Here is a 19376-nt window from a genome sequence, read left to right on the forward strand (position 1 = left end):
CATATTATCAGATCTATATTGACTTGTTCGAAATGTAGAGGAAAGCCCGCAAGGACCAAAAAGTACCTGAACCAAATGCTGTGGAAATCTTCAAGGACTATCACACCAGCAAGAAGAAGGGCATGACTACACCAATCAAAACTGCTGTTGTAACTCCTTAATCCTCATGCCTTTTAACTACTACTTACTCTGACTTGTGCCTTGAACTGCATGGTTTGTAGCCAATGTCTATTACTCTTTTCAATTTTATACACAATTGTCTTAGCGTATCATTGCACCTTACAAGGTTTAAAAGAGAGGAGTGATGTTCCTTTGATCTTGACCTGTAATCTAGTTCCGTGCTAGACTTTCCCACACAACGTTACAATTGCCTGTTTGTCTGTTCTCAGTTGTTTTGTGATATGAGTGATGTTATACTATGCTTACCGTATTATAAACTTGGTCTCTTTATCCTTAGCCCTCAATACAATGTGAAGGAATAGACAATACATTAGCGATGGTACATGGTCATATGTTTGGAGCCTGGTTTTATTATGTGCTTTGCAATAAAATACAACTAATATTTTACATGGGTTCACTAGAATAAGTTCCGTATATAGACCAAAGCAATTTTGTTTGGTTTTGCTGCCTCCTTAATATCTTCTATTCTGGTACTACTAATGTAAAACCTCAACTTTTTAGCGAGCTATGGAAAAAATGGTGGAACCGCCACCTTCCGAAGGTGGCGAGGCAACTATAACCGCAATGTTAGCTCTTGCTGCAGTGGGTCAGTACCTGTCCACTAACAGTGCCAAAAGCACGTTCCTGCATAATACTAGGTTGGTTGTTAAGGCAATATCATCCAAACTACCTCATGATCAAGATATGCAAGCTCAAAGCAATGTTGTATCTACGCTCCAGACACAAGTCCATTCCCTAATAGAGAACCTTTGTGAAACAAGGAGAAACATTCCTCAATGTTGTCAAGATATGCATGGTTTTGAAACCAGACTATTAGACATTTGCTGTGTGGTTCAGGAGCCTAGGGGAAATGAAGGCGAGTGTTATGGTGCTACATCGGACAATACAACATGAAAACGTAACAGTCAGGTCAAATGAACTGAGCTTCTGAACTTCTGGTGGTGCATTTATCTGCTAGACTGTTAAGTTTTATGCGAACCTTCCTTTTGTTATATAGTTGTAATTTGTTTTGGTGCGATACAAAATTTATTCATAACGTGCAGCCATCGGCTGAAGAAAACAACAATCCATTTTTGTATAGTGTAGGGTGTTCCCTATATTTGCACTGGTGGCGATCTTTGATGCCGAGTGGATGTAATCTGTGCAATCGCCTTAATAGCCTAGCATTAGTTTCGGCCTTATTTATTTCCTAGTCTTCTTTTTCCCTCGTTTGCTAGTGGCTGCAACTACCATGGGCCAAAGACGGGCCGTAGGATCCATGGGTCCCCTATGGGCCATCGATAAATGGGCCTGTAGTCAGTGGGCCTCGGGCCGTCAATAAATGGGCTTGTAATCGGTGGGCCTCGGGCCGTCGGATAAATGGGTCTCCATGGGCCATAATCTGGCGTAATTGGTATCGGCCCAGCACGGTAACGGGACGTTAACTGGCCGTAGGACAGCAAAGGCTTAATTCTGTCATAGGCATAACGGGTCGTTAATGGGCCAGAATGTAGGACGGGCTGGAAATGGCGCAATGGGTTAACATGCCAAAAACAGGCCGACTCTTGCCATGTGCCGAATTTGGACCATTAGGGTAACAGGCCAGTAACGGGCCGACTCTTTCCATGGGCCGAATTTGGCCCATTAGGGGAACATGCCAGTAACGGGCCGGAAGTAATCGAGGGCCGAAAAGGAGCCCAAGAACGTATGGGCCGTCAATAGGCTGAAAGCTAACACGGGCTGGAAACAACCCATGTAAATCACGGGCCGTTAACGGGTACAAAGAAAATTACTGTTCATTATGGGCTAGAGTCACCGTGGGCCTGTAAAGGGCCGAAAGATACGAAGGCCTCATATGGGCCGAAAGACGTCGTGGGCCATACATGGGCCGAAAGTGAAATGGGCTGGTGTTATATTCAACGGCCCACATGACGTTGTTGAGCCGATTTCCTTTAGGGCCTAACGGGCCGTGAGTTAACGGGCCGTAAAATTGGCTATTTGCGAAGAAACCGTTAACAGGCTTTTCATGGGCCAGCCCGTTAACTTTTGACCAAGACAAATGGGCCGGCTTTCTAAGCTAAATGGGACAGTGGTGGGATGTGGCACGTGTCGACATATCATAGGCGCCTATCTGACCCACTGACGAGCTGACACATGTTTTGTCCGGCCAATAAGAATTTTACACATGGAAATTTCTCATTGGTCAGGGCTGTTAACGGGTTATCGGATCCAAAACCCGACCCGATAGCTTAACGGTGTTCCGTTACGGTGGATGCCACGTGTCGGTCACCCTTGACGGAAGCACTTCTATGACGCGCAATTTATTGTCATGGAAGTGGACACTTCCGTGATGATAATTTTGGTAATGTCATGGAACACTTCTACGACAGCACAGGTATGACTATCTTGATTCTGTCATAAAATCGTCATGGATGTACATGCATGACAAAAAACACGACCTACTGTGACAAACACGTATCATCACAGAAGTATATATTTTTTGTAGTGGGAGTCTGGTTCGGTTGAACAATCCAAGAAATCCCAAGGTAGTTCCAAACCCTTTGACTGAAGTTGCAAGCAAAGAAGAGATGTGCATGATACGTCTCCAACGTATATATAATTTTTTATTGTTCCATGCTATTATATTACCCGTTTTGGATGTTTATGGGCTTTACTATACACTTTTATATCATTTTTGGGACTAACCTATTAACCGGAGGCCCAACCCAAATTGTTGAATTTTGCCTATTTCGGTGTTTCGCAGAAAAGGAATATCAAACGGAGTCCAAACGGAATGAAACCTTCGGTAGAGTTACTTTTGGAACAAACGCACTACAGGGGACTTGGAGTGGACATCAAGAAGTAAACGAGGCGGCCACGAGTATCCAGGGCGCGCCCTAGGGGGTGGGCGCCCCCACCCTCGTGGGCCCCTCGTGGCTCCCCTTACCGTCTTCCCTTCACCTATATTTATCTACGTACCCCGAAAACATCCAGGAGCACCACGAAACCCTATTTCCACCGCCGCAACCTTCTGTACCCGTGAGATCCCATCTTGGAGCCTTTTTCGGTGCTCCATCGGAGGGGAAATCGATCACGGAAGGCTTCTACATCAACACAATAGCCTCCCCGATGAGTTGTGAGTAGTTTACCACAGACCTTCGGGTCCATAGTTATTAGCAAGATGGCGTCTTTTCTCTCTTTGAATCTCAATACAATGTTCTCCTCGATCTTCTTGGAGATCTATTCAATGTAACTCTTTTTGCGGTGTGTTTATTGAGATCCAATGAATTGTGGGTTTGTGACCAAGTTTATCTATGAGAAATATTTGAATCTCCTCTGAATTCTTTTATGTATGATTGGTTATCTTTGCAAGTCTCTTCGAATTATTAGTTTCGTTTGGCCTACTAGATTGATCTTTGTTGCAATGGGCGAAGTGCTTAGTTTTGGGTTCAATCTTACGGTGTCCTTTCCCAATGACAGCAGGGGCAGCAACGCACGTGTTGTATTGTTGCCATCGAGGATAAAAAGATGGGGTTTATATCATATTGCTTGAGTTTATCCCTCTACATCATGTCATCTTGCCTAATGCGTTACTGTGTTCTTATGAACTTAATACTCTAGATGCATGCTGGATAGCGGTCGATGTGTGGAGTAATAGTAGTAGATGCAGGCAGGAGTCGGTCTACTTATCGCGGACGTGATGCCTATATACATGATCATGCCTAGATATTCTCATAACTATGCACTTTTCTATCAATTGCTCGACAGTAATTTGTTCACCCACCGTAATACTTATGCTATCTTGAGAGAAGCCACTAGTGAAACCTATGGCCCCCGGGTCTATTTTCCATCATATAAGTTTCTAATCTACTTTATTTTGCAATCTTTACTTTCCAATCTATATCATAAAAACACCAAAAATATTTATCTTATCTTATTATCTCTATCAGATCTCACTTTCGCAAGTGGTCGTGAAGGGATTGAGAACCCCTTTGTTGCGTTGGTTGCGAGGTTCTTGTTTGTTTGTGTAGGTACGAGGGACTTGCATGAAGCCTCCTACTGGATTGATACTTTGGTTCTCAAAAACTAAGGGAAATACTTACGCTACTTTGCTACAACACCCTTTCCTCTTCATGGGAAAACCAACGCAGTGCTCAAGAGGTAGTAGTGCACGATCTTCATGATGAGCAGAGTGGCATAGAACACCATATTGATTATGATGCAATGCCAACACTAGATCATACAGGATGACACGTGTGTTCTATGCCACTCTGCTACTCATGAAGATCGTGCACTACTACCTCTTGAGCACTGCGTTGGTTTTCCCTTGAAGAGGACAGGGTGATGCAGCAAAGTAGCGTAAGTATTTCCCTCAGTTTTTTAGAACCAAGGTATCAATCCAGTAGGAGGCTTCATGCAAGTCCCTCGTACCTACACAAACAAATAAGAACCTCGCAACCAACGCAATAAAGGGGTTGTCAATCCCTTCACGGCCACTTGCGAAAGTGAGATCTGATAGAGATAATAAGATAAGATAAATATTTTTGGTATTTTTATGATATAGATTGCAATGTAAAGATTGCAAAATAAAGCAGATTAGAAACTTATATGATGGAAAATAGACCAGGGGGCCATAGGTTTCACTAGTGGCTTCTCTCAAGATAGCATAAGTATTACGGTGGGTGAACAAATTACTGTCGAGCAATTGATAGAAAAGTTCATATTTATGAGAATATCTAGGCATGATCATGTATATAGGCATCACGTCCGCGATAAGTAGACCGACTCCTGCCTGCATCTACTACTATTACTCCACACATCGACCGCTATCCAGTATGCATCTAGAGTATTAAGTTCATAAGAACACAGTAACGCATTAGGCAAGATGACATGATGTAGAGGGATAAACTCAAGCAATATGATATAAACCCCATCTTTTTATCCTCAATGGCAACAATACAACACGTGCGTTGCTGCCCCTGCTGTCAATGGGAAAGGACACCGCAAGATTGAACCCAAAGCTAAGCACTTCTCCCATTGCAAGAAAGATCAATCTAGTAGGCCAAACCAAACTAATAATTCGAAGAGACTTGCAAGGATAAACAATCATACATAAAAGAATTCAGAGGAGATTCAAATATTTCTCATAGATAAACTTGATCATAAACCCACAATTCATTGGATCTCGACAAACACACTGCAAAAAGAGTTACATCGAATAGATCTCCAAGAAGATCGAGGAGAACATTGTATTGAGATTCAAAGAGAGAAAAGACGCCATCTTGCTAATAACTATGGACCCGAAGGTCTGTGGTAAACTACTCACAACTCATCGGAGAGGCCTTGGCGATGATATAGAAGCCCTCTGTGATCGATTCCCCCTCCGGCGGAGCACCGAAAAAGGCTCCAAGATGGGATCTTACGGGTATAGAAGGTTGCGGCAGTGGAAATAGGGTTTCGTGGTGCTCTTGGATGTTTTCAGGGTACGTAGATATATATCGGTGAAGGAGGTCGGTCAGGGGAGCCACGAGGGGCCCACGAGGATGGGGGGCGCGCCCTCCTGCCTCGTGGCCGGCTCGGCTTCTTCTTGACGTCCACTCCAAGTCTCTTGGATTGCGTTTGTTCCAATAAGATCGCTCCCGAATGTTTCATTCCGTTTGAACTCCGTTTGATATTCCTTTTCTTCGAAACACTGAAATAGGCAAAAAAACAGCAATTTGGGTTGGGCCTCTGGTTAATAGGTTAGTCCCAAAAATGATATAAAAGTGTATAGTAAAGCCCATAAACATCCAAAACAGGTAATATAATAGAATGGAACAATCAAAAATTATAGATACGTTGGAGACGTATCAAGCATCCCCAAGCTTAATTCCTGCTTGTCCTCGAGTAGGTAAATGATACAAATAGAATTTTTGATGTGGAATGCTACCTAGCATATTTCTCAATGTAATTTTCTTTATTGTGGCATGAATGTTCAGATCCAAATGATTCAAGATAAAAGTTCATATTGACATGAAAACAATAATACTTCAAGCATACTAACAAAGCAATCATGTCTTCTCAAAATAACATGGCTAAAGAAAGCTATCCCTACAAAATAATATAGTCTGGCTATGCTATATCTTCATCACAGAAAATATTTAAATCATGCACAACCCCGATGACAAGCAAAGCAATTGTTTCATACTTTGATGTTCTCAAACTTTTTCAACTTTCACGCAATATATGAGCGTGAGCCATGGACATAGAACTATATGTGGAATAGAATGGTGGTTGTGGAGAAGACAAAGAGGAGAAGATAGTCTCACATCAACTAGGCGTATCAACAGGCTATGGAGATGCCCATTAATAGATATCAATGTGAGTGAGTAGGGATTGCCATGCAACGGATGCACTAGAGCTATAAGTGTATGAAAGCTCAACAAAAGAAACTAAGTGGGTGTGCATCCAACTTGCTTGCTCACGAAGACCTAGGGCATTTTGAGGAAGCCCATCATTGTAATATACAAGCCAAGTTCTATAATGAAAAATTCCCACTAGCATATGAAAGTGAAAACATAGGAAACTCTCTATCATGAAGATCATGGTGCTACTTTGAAGCACAAGTGTGGAAAAGGATAGTAGCATTATACCTTCTCTCATTTTCTCTCCTTTTATTTTTATTTTGGTAGGCTTCTTTGGCCTGTTTTTTTATTTGGGCTTCTTTGGCCTCTTTTATTTTTCATAAAGTCCGAAGTCTCATCCCGACTTGTGGAGGAATCATAGTCTCTGCATTCCTTTCCTCACTTTGGACAATGCTCTAATAATGAAGATCATCACACTTTTATTTACTTACAACTCAAGATTACAACTCAATATTTAGAACAAAATATGACTCTATGTGAATGCCTCCGATGGTGTACTGGGATATGCAATGAATCAATAGTGACATGTATGAAATAATTATCAAGGTGGCTTTGCCACAAATACGATGTCAACTACATGATCATGCAAAAGCAATATGACAATGATGGAGCGTGTCATAAATAACAAAACGGTGGAAAGTTGCATGGCAATATATCTCGGAATGGCTATGGAAATGCCATAATAGGTAGGTATTGTGGCTGTTTTGAGGAAGGTATATGGTGGGTTTTTGGTACCAGCGAAAGTTGCGCGGCACAAGAGAGGCTAGCAATGGTGGAAGGGTGAAAGTGCATATAATCCATGGACTCAACATTAGTCATAAAGAAATCATATACTTATTGCAAAAATCTACAAGTTATCAAAACGAAGTACTACGCGCATGCTCCTAGGGGGATAGATTGCTAGGAAAAGACCATCGCTCGTCCCCGACCGCCACTCATAAGGAAGACAATCAATAAATAAATCATGCTCCAACTTCATCACATAATGGTTCACCATACGTGCATGCTACGGGAATCACAAACTTCAACACAAGTATTCCTCAAATTCACAACTACTCCACTATCATGACTCTAATATTACCATCCTCATATCTCAAAACAATCATCAAGTATCAAATTGATCATGGCGTTCAATGCACTTTCTATGGTTGTTTTTATTATACCCAATTTGGATGCCCATCATTCTAGGACCAATTTTAAAACCATAGCAAATACCATGCTGTTCTAAAATACTCTCAAAATAATATAAGTGAAGCATGAGAGATCAATAATTTCTACAAAATAAAACCACCGCCGTGCTCTAAAAAGATATAAGTGAAGCACTAGAGCAAAATTGTCTAGCTCAAAAAATATAAGTGAAGCACATAGAGTATTCTAATAAATTTCGAATCATGTGTGTCTCTCCCAAAAGGTGTGTACAGCAAGGATTATTGTGGTAAACTAAAAATCAAAGACTCATATCATACAAGACGCTCCAAGCAAAACACATATCATGTCGTGAATAAAAATATAGCTCCAAGTAAAGTTACCGATAGACGAAGACGAAAGAGGGGATGCCTCCCGGGGCATCCCCAAGCTTAGGCTTTTGGTTGTCCTTGAATTACCTTGGGGTGCCATGGGCATCCCCAAGCTTAGGCTCTTGCCACTCCTTATTCCATAGCCCATCAAATCTTTACCAAAAACATGAAAACTTCACAACACAAAACTCAACAGGAAATCTCATGAGCTCCGTTAGTGAAAGAAAGAAAACCACTACTTAAGGTATTGTAATGAACTCATTATTTATTTATATTTGTGTTAAACCTACTGTATTCCAACTTCTCTATGGTTCATACCCCCCGATACTAGCCATAAATGCATCAAAATAAGCAAACAACACACGGAAAACAGTATCTGTCAAAAACAGAACAATCTGTAGCGATCTATAACTTCTGAATACTTCTGGAACTCTAAAAATCCAACCAAAATAGGAAGTCCTAGGAAATTTGTCTATTGATCTACTGCAACAATAATCAACTAAAAATCATGTTTATGTGATTTATTAAACTTTATTCTCGTGCGTGTAAAAGTTTCTATTTTTCAGCAAAATCAAATTAACTATCACCGTAGGTTATCCTGTAGGTTCTACTTGGCACAAACACTAATTAAAACATAAAGACACATCTAAACAGAAACTAGATGATGTATTTATTACTAAACAGATGCAAAAAGCAAGGAACAAAAATAAAATTGGTTTCCTCCCAATAAGTGCTATCGTTTAACGGCCCTAGCTAGGCATAAAAGCGAGAATAGATCTAAGTATTGCCATCTTTGGTATTGGGAAGGAAAAGAGAAAAATTCTTATCTATAGCATTTATCCTTCTATTTTAGGAAAGCACATTGCCATTAGTGGAGGAAGAAAGATTAAGCACGTTATGGAATTTTGCATCTAAGCTAGCCTTCATCTCTTTGATAATTTTGTTTTGATAAAAGCATAAGAGGGTGGTGGATTCAACTTTATCATTCATGGGGTGCCCAAATATAGTTTTTATTTTTTCATAGGTATCTATAGCATCCCCCTCAAGAAAACCTTCTTCAAAAATAGAATCTAAAACTTGCTTAAACGAAGAGGTTAAGCCAACATAAAAGCTTTTTAGGTATATCTCCATTTGATATTGTGGCACATAGCAAGCTCAAACCCTTAATAGCCTATCCCGAGCATCTTGTAAAGTCTCATCATGTAAATAACGAAAAATTCCGGAGTCATCTTCATTGAAATTATTCAAACTTTTATTGATAACCCCAGTAGGTCTTTCCATAGCATCATTGTTTCTGAGCTTAGAGAGGACAGAGGGACAATCAAAAGTAAAACCCTGGAAAGAACCCTTAGCTCTTTTTGATTCGGCCATCGTAAAGGGAAGGCAAACGGTAAAAAGAGGGCGAATAAAATGCCAAGGGTGAAGTGGGGAGAGGAATACAAGAGGCAAATTGCAAATAATCTAATGCGAGGGAGATGAGTTTGTGATGGGTACTTGGTATGTCCTGACTTGTGCGAATAACTCCCCGGCAACGGCGCCAGAAATCCTTCTTTCTACCTCTTGAGCACTGCGTTGGTTTTCCCTTGAAGAGGAAACGGTGATGCAGCAAAGTAGGGTAAGTATTTCCCTTAGTTTTTGAGAACCAATGTATCAATCCAGTAGGAGGCTTCACACAAGTCCCTCGTACCTACACAAACAAACAAGAACCTCGCAACCAACAAGATAAGGGGTTGTCAATCCCTTCATGACCACTCGTGAAAGTGAGATCTGATAGAGATAATAAGATAGGATAAATATTTTTGGTATTTTTATGATATAGATTGGAAAGTATTGCAAAATAAAGTAGATTGGAAACTTATATGATGGAAAATAGACCGGGGGCCATAGGTTTCACTAGTGGCTTCTCTCAAGATAGCATAAGTATTACGGTGGGTGAACAAATTACTATCGAGCAATTGATAGAAAAGTGCATAGTTATGAGAATATCTAGGCATGATCATGTATATATGCATCACGTCCGCGACAAGTAGACCGACTCCTGCCTGCATCTACTACTATTACTCCACACATCGACCACTATCGAGCACACATCTAGAGTATTAAGTTCATAAGAACAGAGTAACGCATTAGGCAAGATGACATGATGTAGAGGGATAAACACAAGCAATATGATATAAACCCCATCTTTTTATCCTCGATGGCAACAATACAATACGTGACTTGCTGCCCCTGCTGTCACTGGGATAGGACACTGCAAGATTGAACGCAAAGCTAAGCATTTCTCCCATTGCGAGAAAGATCAATCTAGTAGGCCAAACCAAACTGATAATTCGAAGAGACTTGCAAAGATAACCAATCATATATAAAAGAATTCAGAGGAGATTCAAATATTTCTCATAGATAAACTTGATCATAAACCCATAATTCATCGGATCTCGACAAACACACCACAAAAAGAGTTACATCAAATAGATCTCCAAGAAGATCGAGGAGAAAATTGTATTGAGATTCAAAGAGAGAGAAGAAACCATCTAGCTAATAACTATGGACCCGAAGGTTTGTGGTAAACTACTCACAACTCATCGAAGAGGCCTTGGCGATGATGTAGAAGCCATCCGTGATCGATTCCCCCTCTGGCGGAGCGCCGGAATAGGCTCCAAGATGGGATCTCACGGGTACAGAAGGTTACGGTGGTGGAAATAGGGTTTAGTGGTGCTCCTGGATGTTTTCAGGGTACGTAGATATATATAGGCGAAGGAGGTCGGTCAGGGGAGCCACGAGAGGCCCATGAGTGTGGGGCGCGTGCCCACCTCCCTAGGGCGCGCCCTCCTGCCTCATGACCGCCTCGGCTGCTTCTTGACGTCCACTCCAAGTCTCCTACATTGCGTTTGTTCCAAAAAGATCGCTCCCGAAGGTTTCATTCTATTTGGACTCCGTTTGATATTACTTTTCTTCGAAACACTGAAATAGGCAAAAAAATAGCAATTTGAGCTGGGCCTCCAGTTAATAGGTTAGTCCCAAAAATGATATAAAAGTGTATACTAAAGTCTATAAACATCCAAAATGGGTAATATAATAGCATGGAGCAATCAAAAATTATAGATACATTGGAGTCTTATCAGTGATCAATATGCATACACTTTGTTTCTTGGAGACAGACCACAGAACAACCACTTTCATCAATCTTTTGCTTAACAGCAAGTTGCCACGCTTTAGAATTAAGGCCACGTACGTTACAAGATAAAACCTTATAGTCTTTAAACCTGGACTTATTCATTACAAACCAAAAGAAAGTGCAGTAAAAGTAGATCACACAATGAACTACACAGACCACCTAAGCAGAGCGATATGATAGAGTTCCATACATGAAAACACAAATAAAGATAGATGACATTTAAGATGGTATGCCATGGGCCAGAAAGCTGCTTGATGCAACTAATCATCAGAACTGTTGCTGCTGGTGGATTTAGCTGGATCGTCCACAAGCTTATCCACGGTGATCTTCTCCGGAGCGATGCGCAGGCGAGTCCAAATATGCTGAAGATCAGCAATAGCAGTTGGGGGCGGCACGGACGAGTTCTCATCACACTGAGTCGACATGGTATTGCGCTTATTCAAGGTGTGAGGAGACCTGATCTGGCCAGGGCCACTGCCTTGCACTTTACGATATCCATCAGGTAATGCACTGAGGCGTGCACTACGTCGAACCTCAGTTTCCACCAAAATTTTAGCAGTCCTCTGCTTCCGATCATGTTTCATGGACACTTTTTGGGGCAGCAGTGAACTCAAAGGATTCAGTGACAAGTTCAGAGAGGTCATCAAAGTAGAGATCCCTTGCAACTGGCCTCTTACCTGGAGATGTACGGCGAGTCCTGCTGCAAGAAGGGTTAGACACAGGTTGTAGAATGAAGCTAAGATCAGTACCATTGTAGCAGAAATCCCAGGATCGCTTAGCAAGCAAAAGGGACCCAATTTTAGACTTGAACACAAACTTTGGAATCTCAGCAGTGCATAGAGACGGCAATATCTTCTCAAAAGTGCGCTGCCACTGCATGGCAGGAGGCAAGACTGGCCCGAAGACAGTGAACACCTGCCCAATATGCAGAGGAGCTGTTGTGGTCCCATTGGGGGCTGGTAAACTACCACATACACAACTTAGGCACATTGTTAACTGAATCATCAGATACCTGCAGAATGATTGATTCCTGGGACTGAACTTGCTCAACTTGTTCCTGTTGAACAACATCATGCACTGGTGGGATATCTTCCTGTGGCTGCTCATTGACAGGTGGTGGCACATCATTCCACCCAAGCTCTGGGAACTCTGGCATGACCCAGTTATGATTCTCGAACTGCATATTTCCATGCAGGGGATGGGCGTTGCCATCGAAAGGCATGGGATCCTCATCGGCAGGCAGTACATCAGCAAAATCAGCAGATAGTATGTAAAAAGGGGCAGTCTATCGTGGAAATATCACGTCATATGTCCTCGTGAAAGGACTTAGTCATGGAGCCATCGCGACGGGTTAGCTGAAAGGGGTTAAACCGGACAAAGGACACGAGGGTTTTTATACTAGTTCGGCCCTTCTATGAAGGTGAAAGCCTACGTCTAGTTGTGTTGGGATTATTGGGGTTTCGATGACCAGGGAGCTAAACAAGCTATGCCTGGTTCTCGAGTTGTTGTTTCTTGTCCCTGAACCGTCGCCGGGTTGTCCCCTTATATACACGGGTTGACGTCCGGCCGGTTTACAGAGTTCTGAGGCCGGCTCATACAAGTGTCTGGCTCGGTCTCTCCTTTCCTATCTTATAATACAAGTTACCTAACCATGGCAGTTTACCACTATGGGCCCTAATCCGCCTTTGGGCTCCGGGCCTCTAAGCTTCATCAGTAAAGCGCCATCTTCTGGGTCTTCGTGGGCTTCAATATAGTTGAGGGTGAACCGGCCCCTCCTGGGCGGTTTACACTCAGTAGTTATATCCCCAACATTAGGCCCCAAATTGATTTGAACCTGTTCATGTCAATCTTCAGTACTTAGAAAAATCCTATGAACATCTTCCTTCATTTATCGTAAACCGCCATGATGTCTTCTCTTATAAACTTTGTTAAACCGCCGTGACGTCATCCTCTGGACACAGCAACGGATCATCATGACGTCATCTCTGTAAAAAATGATTAGAAAGATTCCCTTCATTAATGGTATCCCAAAAATCGAGGCATCAGCCGCGCCCACTTTTGCCGCTTCAGGCTCCTTGATTCTTGCGCCCGCCATTTATCCCTTTGCCTTATAAATAGGCTCGGGGGCCCTTTCTTTCTTCCCCTTCCGTGCCTCTTCTTCCTCCTCGCGACACGCAAGCTCTGAAGCTCCGCCGTCGCCCTCAACCTTCGAGCACTGCTTCGACAAAGGCCGCTGCATCAACCTGATCATACCAGAAACCTGCGGCTCTCCTCTGCTAACTCTGCGCATCTAGTAAGCCTTCTCTTCTCAACCCTAGATCTGTACTTAGGGTTTTTGCGTTCATCCGTGTTCATAGTGTTCATCTTTGCCCGCTGCCTTCGCGCTTACTGTTGAATCTAGATGAACTTATCATCCTCCTATGGCGGCCGAAGTTTGTTACTTTAGTTTGCCTCGCCATAGTACCTCCTCTTGCCTTGATAGTTCCCTTCTGGATCTATGGAGTTCTGTCGTCGCCATTTTAGGGCTCAGAATAATTTTCTTACTGAAGCACGGTAGATCCAAATTTATACTGTCATTTTGTGAAACCTGTTTCTGTCAACACTTAGCAGATTTTCAGCTCTGGCTCTTCCACCTAAGGGAAGTTTAACTTTAGTAGTTGACAATCCGCCATATACCATTAGCCCACACTTAAACTGCCATCTTGAGTTGAATGGTAATTTCCGGTTTATCTCACATGTATGCTTTGATCAAATTCCCGGTTTAACACTGATTAGTGCACTTGAACCGTCAATCGTAAACCGGCCTTCATTTTTCCTTTACAGTTTGCTTTCCAAGATGACCAAAAAAATTTCTGCTTGTAACTGGGTTCCGTCCCGGATCATGGAAACAGAAATCAATGGATATGTTACCACTGGCGCTTTAGCCTCAAAAAGGGTCCTTCATTGGCGGGTCCCGGGCTCTGAGTGCCCTCCTGAACCTCAAGATGGAGAGGTGATTGTATTTATGCAACACTTAGACCGGGGATTCATCCCGCCTGGATGAAAAAAGTTCTGGGATGTCCTTGCGAGCTTTCAACTCCATCCACAAGATATTGGACCAAATTCCGTGTCCAATATATGCAACTTTCAAGTGTTCTGTGAAGTTTACCTTCAAGAAGAACCATCTGTGGAGCTTTTTCGGGATTTTTTCCATTTAAACCATCGCACGGAGTTCTCTGATGGTCCCAACATGGAACTTGGTGGGGTATCAATCCAGAAGAGAAAAGAAGTTGATTTCCCTCATGCAAAACACCACAGCCATCCCAAAGATTGGAACCAAACGTGGTTTTATTGCCGGAATACTGCCCCTGCTAGAGGAAATCCTTTGCCGGGTTACCGCCCTCACCGGCTTAGCAATGGCCACCCGTTACCTCTATGATTAACTGCTAAAGAGCAGAAAACTTTTGCACCTCAACTCGCCAAGCTCTGGGCTCTCCTGGCCAATGGTTTAACTGGTATTGATCTCGTCCGCTGCTGGGTTTCTTGGGGTATTCTACCTTTAAGTTGCCGACCCGGATTAATGCATGAATATAGTGGCAATGTCAAGGATCCTCAATGATATCATGAAATAGAAATGGCAGACACTAAAGTTACTGAATCTGTGAAGAAGATGCTTGACGAACCGATCGCCGCATGCAGCCAAATCGGGTTGCCACCTTTTTGCACCGCCAACAAACCGCCAGCGGTAAAGTTTAATTAAATGCTCACTGATTCGCCTCCGCTTTAACAATGTGCTAATACTCCGTTCTTTTTATTTCATAGGACAATAGTTCCTTCTGGAAGCGGAATAAACCGGCTAGGGCTCCTCGTGCAAAGAGCAAGGCCACCAAGAAAGCTGCCAAGAAGAAAACCACCGAGTCTTCTGATCCGCCAGAAGATGTTGACAAATCGGATCCAGAGGTAGAACTTGACTCACTTGGTTCCTTCTCCATACACCTTATTGACAATGACTATTCCCAGGATGATGCGGCGGCCAGACGTGCGGACCACGTTGAGGTAATCTCTTTTTCCTCCGATTCAGATCTTGTGCCGGTTCAAAGATTTCGCCGTGAAGTTCGGAAAGTAAAATACTCTCACCCTCTTGCTTATTTGGATCCAAAATTTTCTTTGAAGACACAACAAGCTGAAGAGCGTCGCACAACCTGGCACAATGGCTAGCAAATCACCTCTTCCGGTTTACCGGATACACCAACCCGGAAACATCGTCCAGAGGTTACTTGTTCTCCCGAAAAACATTACCCTTTGAAGGGTTTCTTCCGACTCCCACTTAATCCGTCTGATCCGAATTACCAGGTGTCTTCCAATTCATATGGCGGTTCATGAACCACTCAGCTGCCTCCCCTTAAAACCGTCCATGGGTAAGTATATTGTCCTTCATATTTTTTCTTCATAGTTCGGTTTACCGTGCTAATCTTTATTTTGATGTCACAGTGCTAAAGCCCGTACGAGCAAGAAGGCTAAAACCAGTGCCCCTATCGGTGAAGTTGAACCGGAGAGGGCTCCTAAGGGTATCAGTAGAAATACTGATGTTATGGATGATTCCGACCCACAAGGCGAGAACACTGAAGCTAATCCACCGGAAGCTGACCTGGCCATTCATATTGATCCGTCGAGCCCTCATGCTACTCCTCCAAGCCCGGCTGCTGATCGCCCGAGCCCGGCTGCTAATCCGCCAAGTCCAGCCAGGGGTACCATCAATCCGCCAGGTCCACCCAAAGGTGATGATGATGATGTTGTTATTACTGGCACGACTCACACCAGTCCTGGTAATCCGGTTGTCTTGGCCAAACATACTGCCAAGGAGGAATTCACTGCTATGGGCAAGGGGAAAGGGAAGATGGATTTATCCAACTTTGTCAACCTTAGCGCCGAGGAGCTTCATTCCGGCTTTTTAAACCGTCTTTACACCAGCCGTGACTTTGAAGCCGGTTTGGTGAACCTGATGAAGGAACATTATGAGGTAATCTTCAAGACCACTTTGAAATTTACTCTTCTGTATATCTATTCCATTGTAGCCCCCAAGGGTCGGGTTATCTTTGAAAGATAAACCGGGACTTCGACATAAAGAATACTTCAACTGAGTAGCCCCCAAGGGCCAGTTTGTCTCTTGAAGACAAACCGGGACTGTCTGTCCTTGTTTTACTTATAACTGATCAATTGTGCATTAGCCCCCAAGTGCCAAGCTTAATACCTGGATTGAGTCTTGGGACTTGAAAAATACTCACTTTTAAAAAAGCAATCCACATTAGCCCCCAAGTGCCAAGTGTATAACTTGTTATGCACTTGGGACATTAAGAGATATTAACTGCTTTATCATCTGACTTTGCAGGCTGATATAAAGACCAAAGAGTCCCAAATCGTCGATCTTCAAGAAAGATGAAGTCACAGCAAGAAGAGACCTCTAGAGCCAAAGAGGAGCTAAAGGGTGCTTTGACTGGCATGGAACAGCTGAAAGAGAGCTTCAAAACTGAACGCGCCAATTGGGAAACGGAAAGAGCTACTTTGTTGAAACGGGCTGAAGACGCCGAAGCAGCTCTTAAACCGGTGGAGGAAGAGCTGATGGGTTTGAAACATCAAGTGAATTCCATGACAGCTGCAGTTTTTGGTAAGTATTTTATAATGACTTACTTCTTCAGCACTATCAACCCCGCCGATTTAACATTGAATTCTTAAACCGTCGCAGGCAATCGCATTGCTCATCTTGGAGCGGATATGCGGATGAAGTTGAAGGCGGCTTATACGCTGATTGAACAACTGTATACTGGTGCACAATAAATTATCTCTGCAACTTCATATAACAAACCGGCACCTACCTTGATCAAGGATACCTTGGCCAGGCTCTCAATGACTCTTGCTTAGATAGAGGAGGTGAAGCGATCGGCTGCTAGGGCGGGCGCTCTGCTGGCACTTACTCGGGCCAAAGCATGGACATCTGACTTGGATCCAGTTGATATCGCCAAGGGATTTCCATATGAACAAGCAGACGGGTCAGCTTTTGACAATGATGCCCTCAAAGCTCTGACAAAGGAGATGCATTCACTATCAAGTCAACTGGCTAAAGAGGCTAACTTGACAGTTCATCGGTCCTTTTATGATGAAAGGAATCAGCGGGTTGATACGATTGTGATAGAAGCGCAAAACCTTATCCCGCCAATCCGTAAGCTCACTTACGCCCCTGATGTTGAACCGTCCAATCTGATAAGTGAAGAAGCTGTACTTCAGGCTCTAACGCGGATTTACTGGACCACCATTGACTTCCAGCCTCTGGGTGGAGAGGATGAGGTTGAACTGGTGCCGGAAGATCCATCAACTTCATGTCGTCCTGGCAATGAGTCTTAATCCGGCATTCGAGTTACTTTGACAGACTTTGTCATGCAAAAAACAATCAGCATTTTGGGCCTTAAAGCGCCTTGTAATAGGCTAGTGCAAGTACTTTAATCTTTGGTATTGATACACAACTTTTGGTTGATCCATCATGTTATTTGCTGTGCATGGTTATAGTTTGATATTTTTCATGCGATTCTGATATCTGCATAAAAAAGAATTGTCCTGGCGGTTTACCGCCGGATGGGTCATAATGCCCAAGATAAAGTCTGATTGATAATCAAACTTGAATAAAGATGAAATAATTCATACCTGTGATATGATATCTCGTAGTTGGTTTACCAACTTGGATTGTAGTAAGGTGAAGACCCAAATTCTTGAGTTTCTATAACTCTCGTCATGCAGTGATGGTGTGAAATACTTCATGCCAGGTTACGATGAACACCAGATGATCAAACTGGCGACATATAGTCAAAGCCAGACAGGGTTAACAAACGCCGGTTTGATAATAAAGTCTGACAACTATTAGTTGACAGCCAAGCCGGGTTAACAAACACCGGGTTAATATGATGACTAAAGAGCCTGACCGGATCAAAAGAGACCGGTTCAACATAAAACTTATCAAAAAAGAGAACTTGACAAAGGCAAAGAAAACCGTGTAGTTGAGGCTTTTCGAGGGCTGCCAGGCCCAAATTTGAGGCTTTTCGTGGGCTGCCAGGCCGCTGAGTTAAACCATTTGACAAAGCCTTTTAAGATGGGTCTCCAACTAACCAATCGTCGTTTTAACTTTGACAAGTTCAGGGTCTCAATGAGAGTAACTGTCAAACGTTCGGCGGGTCATGCCAGGATTACCTGAATAGGAGTGGCTTACTTGATGAAGGCAGGTTAACCCGGGGTTTTAGGTAATTATACCAGGCTTCCATGCCGTGGGTCGATACCCAGCTACAAGGGGCCTTTCAAACTCTTTGTTACTTTACACAAAGAGCCCCCAAGTAACTTTGTGAGCTGTGCTCATTGGGTGCCTATGTTTGAGCTGTGCATAGCATCCAGACTCTCTTTGGCCCCCTGGGTGTGAAGCTCCCAAGCTGTATTGTGGCATGATAGCCAGTTTAACAGGTAGCACTCCGCTTTGTCAGCTGAAGCCCCCAAGTAACTCAAAAGATTTTTGAGAAAAAACAGCAGAGGCCCTGCTTATAGCAAGGATGCTGGTCTATTTTATTGATCATAATATATACATTTTCGAAATATGTAAATAAGAGTAGCCTATGGCTCAAGTATAGTAAGTCCGAAGGAGAGCTATGTTCCACGGCCGCCGGGTCTCCTCCTCAGAACTCCATGAGTTGTCTCGAACGTCAATGAGGTAGTATGATCCGTTGTGCAGATTTTTGCTGAACAAAAAGGGCCCTTCCCAAGGTGGGGATAACTTGTGCATATCGGTCTGATCCTGGATGAGCCGGAGCACTAAGTCGCCTTCTTGAAAGGTTCTTGTCTTAACCCGGCGGCTGTGATAACGCTACAGGTCTTGCTGATAAACCGCCGAACAAGCCAAAGCCATATCCCGTTTTTCATCTAACAGGTCCAACGCCTCCTGGCGTGCTTGCTCATTGTCCGCTTCAACATAATTGGCAACCCGGGGCGAATCATGACGAATATCACTTGGGAGGACCGCCTCTACCCCGTATACCATGAAGAAAGGTGTGTAACCCGTCGATCTATTGGGGGTGGTGTTGATGCTCCATAACACAGAAGGCAATTCCT

The sequence above is a fragment of the Triticum dicoccoides genome, chromosome 7B (genome assembly GCF_002162155.2).
Source record: "Triticum dicoccoides isolate Atlit2015 ecotype Zavitan chromosome 7B, WEW_v2.0, whole genome shotgun sequence".
NCBI lineage: Eukaryota > Viridiplantae > Streptophyta > Magnoliopsida > Poales > Poaceae > Triticum > Triticum dicoccoides.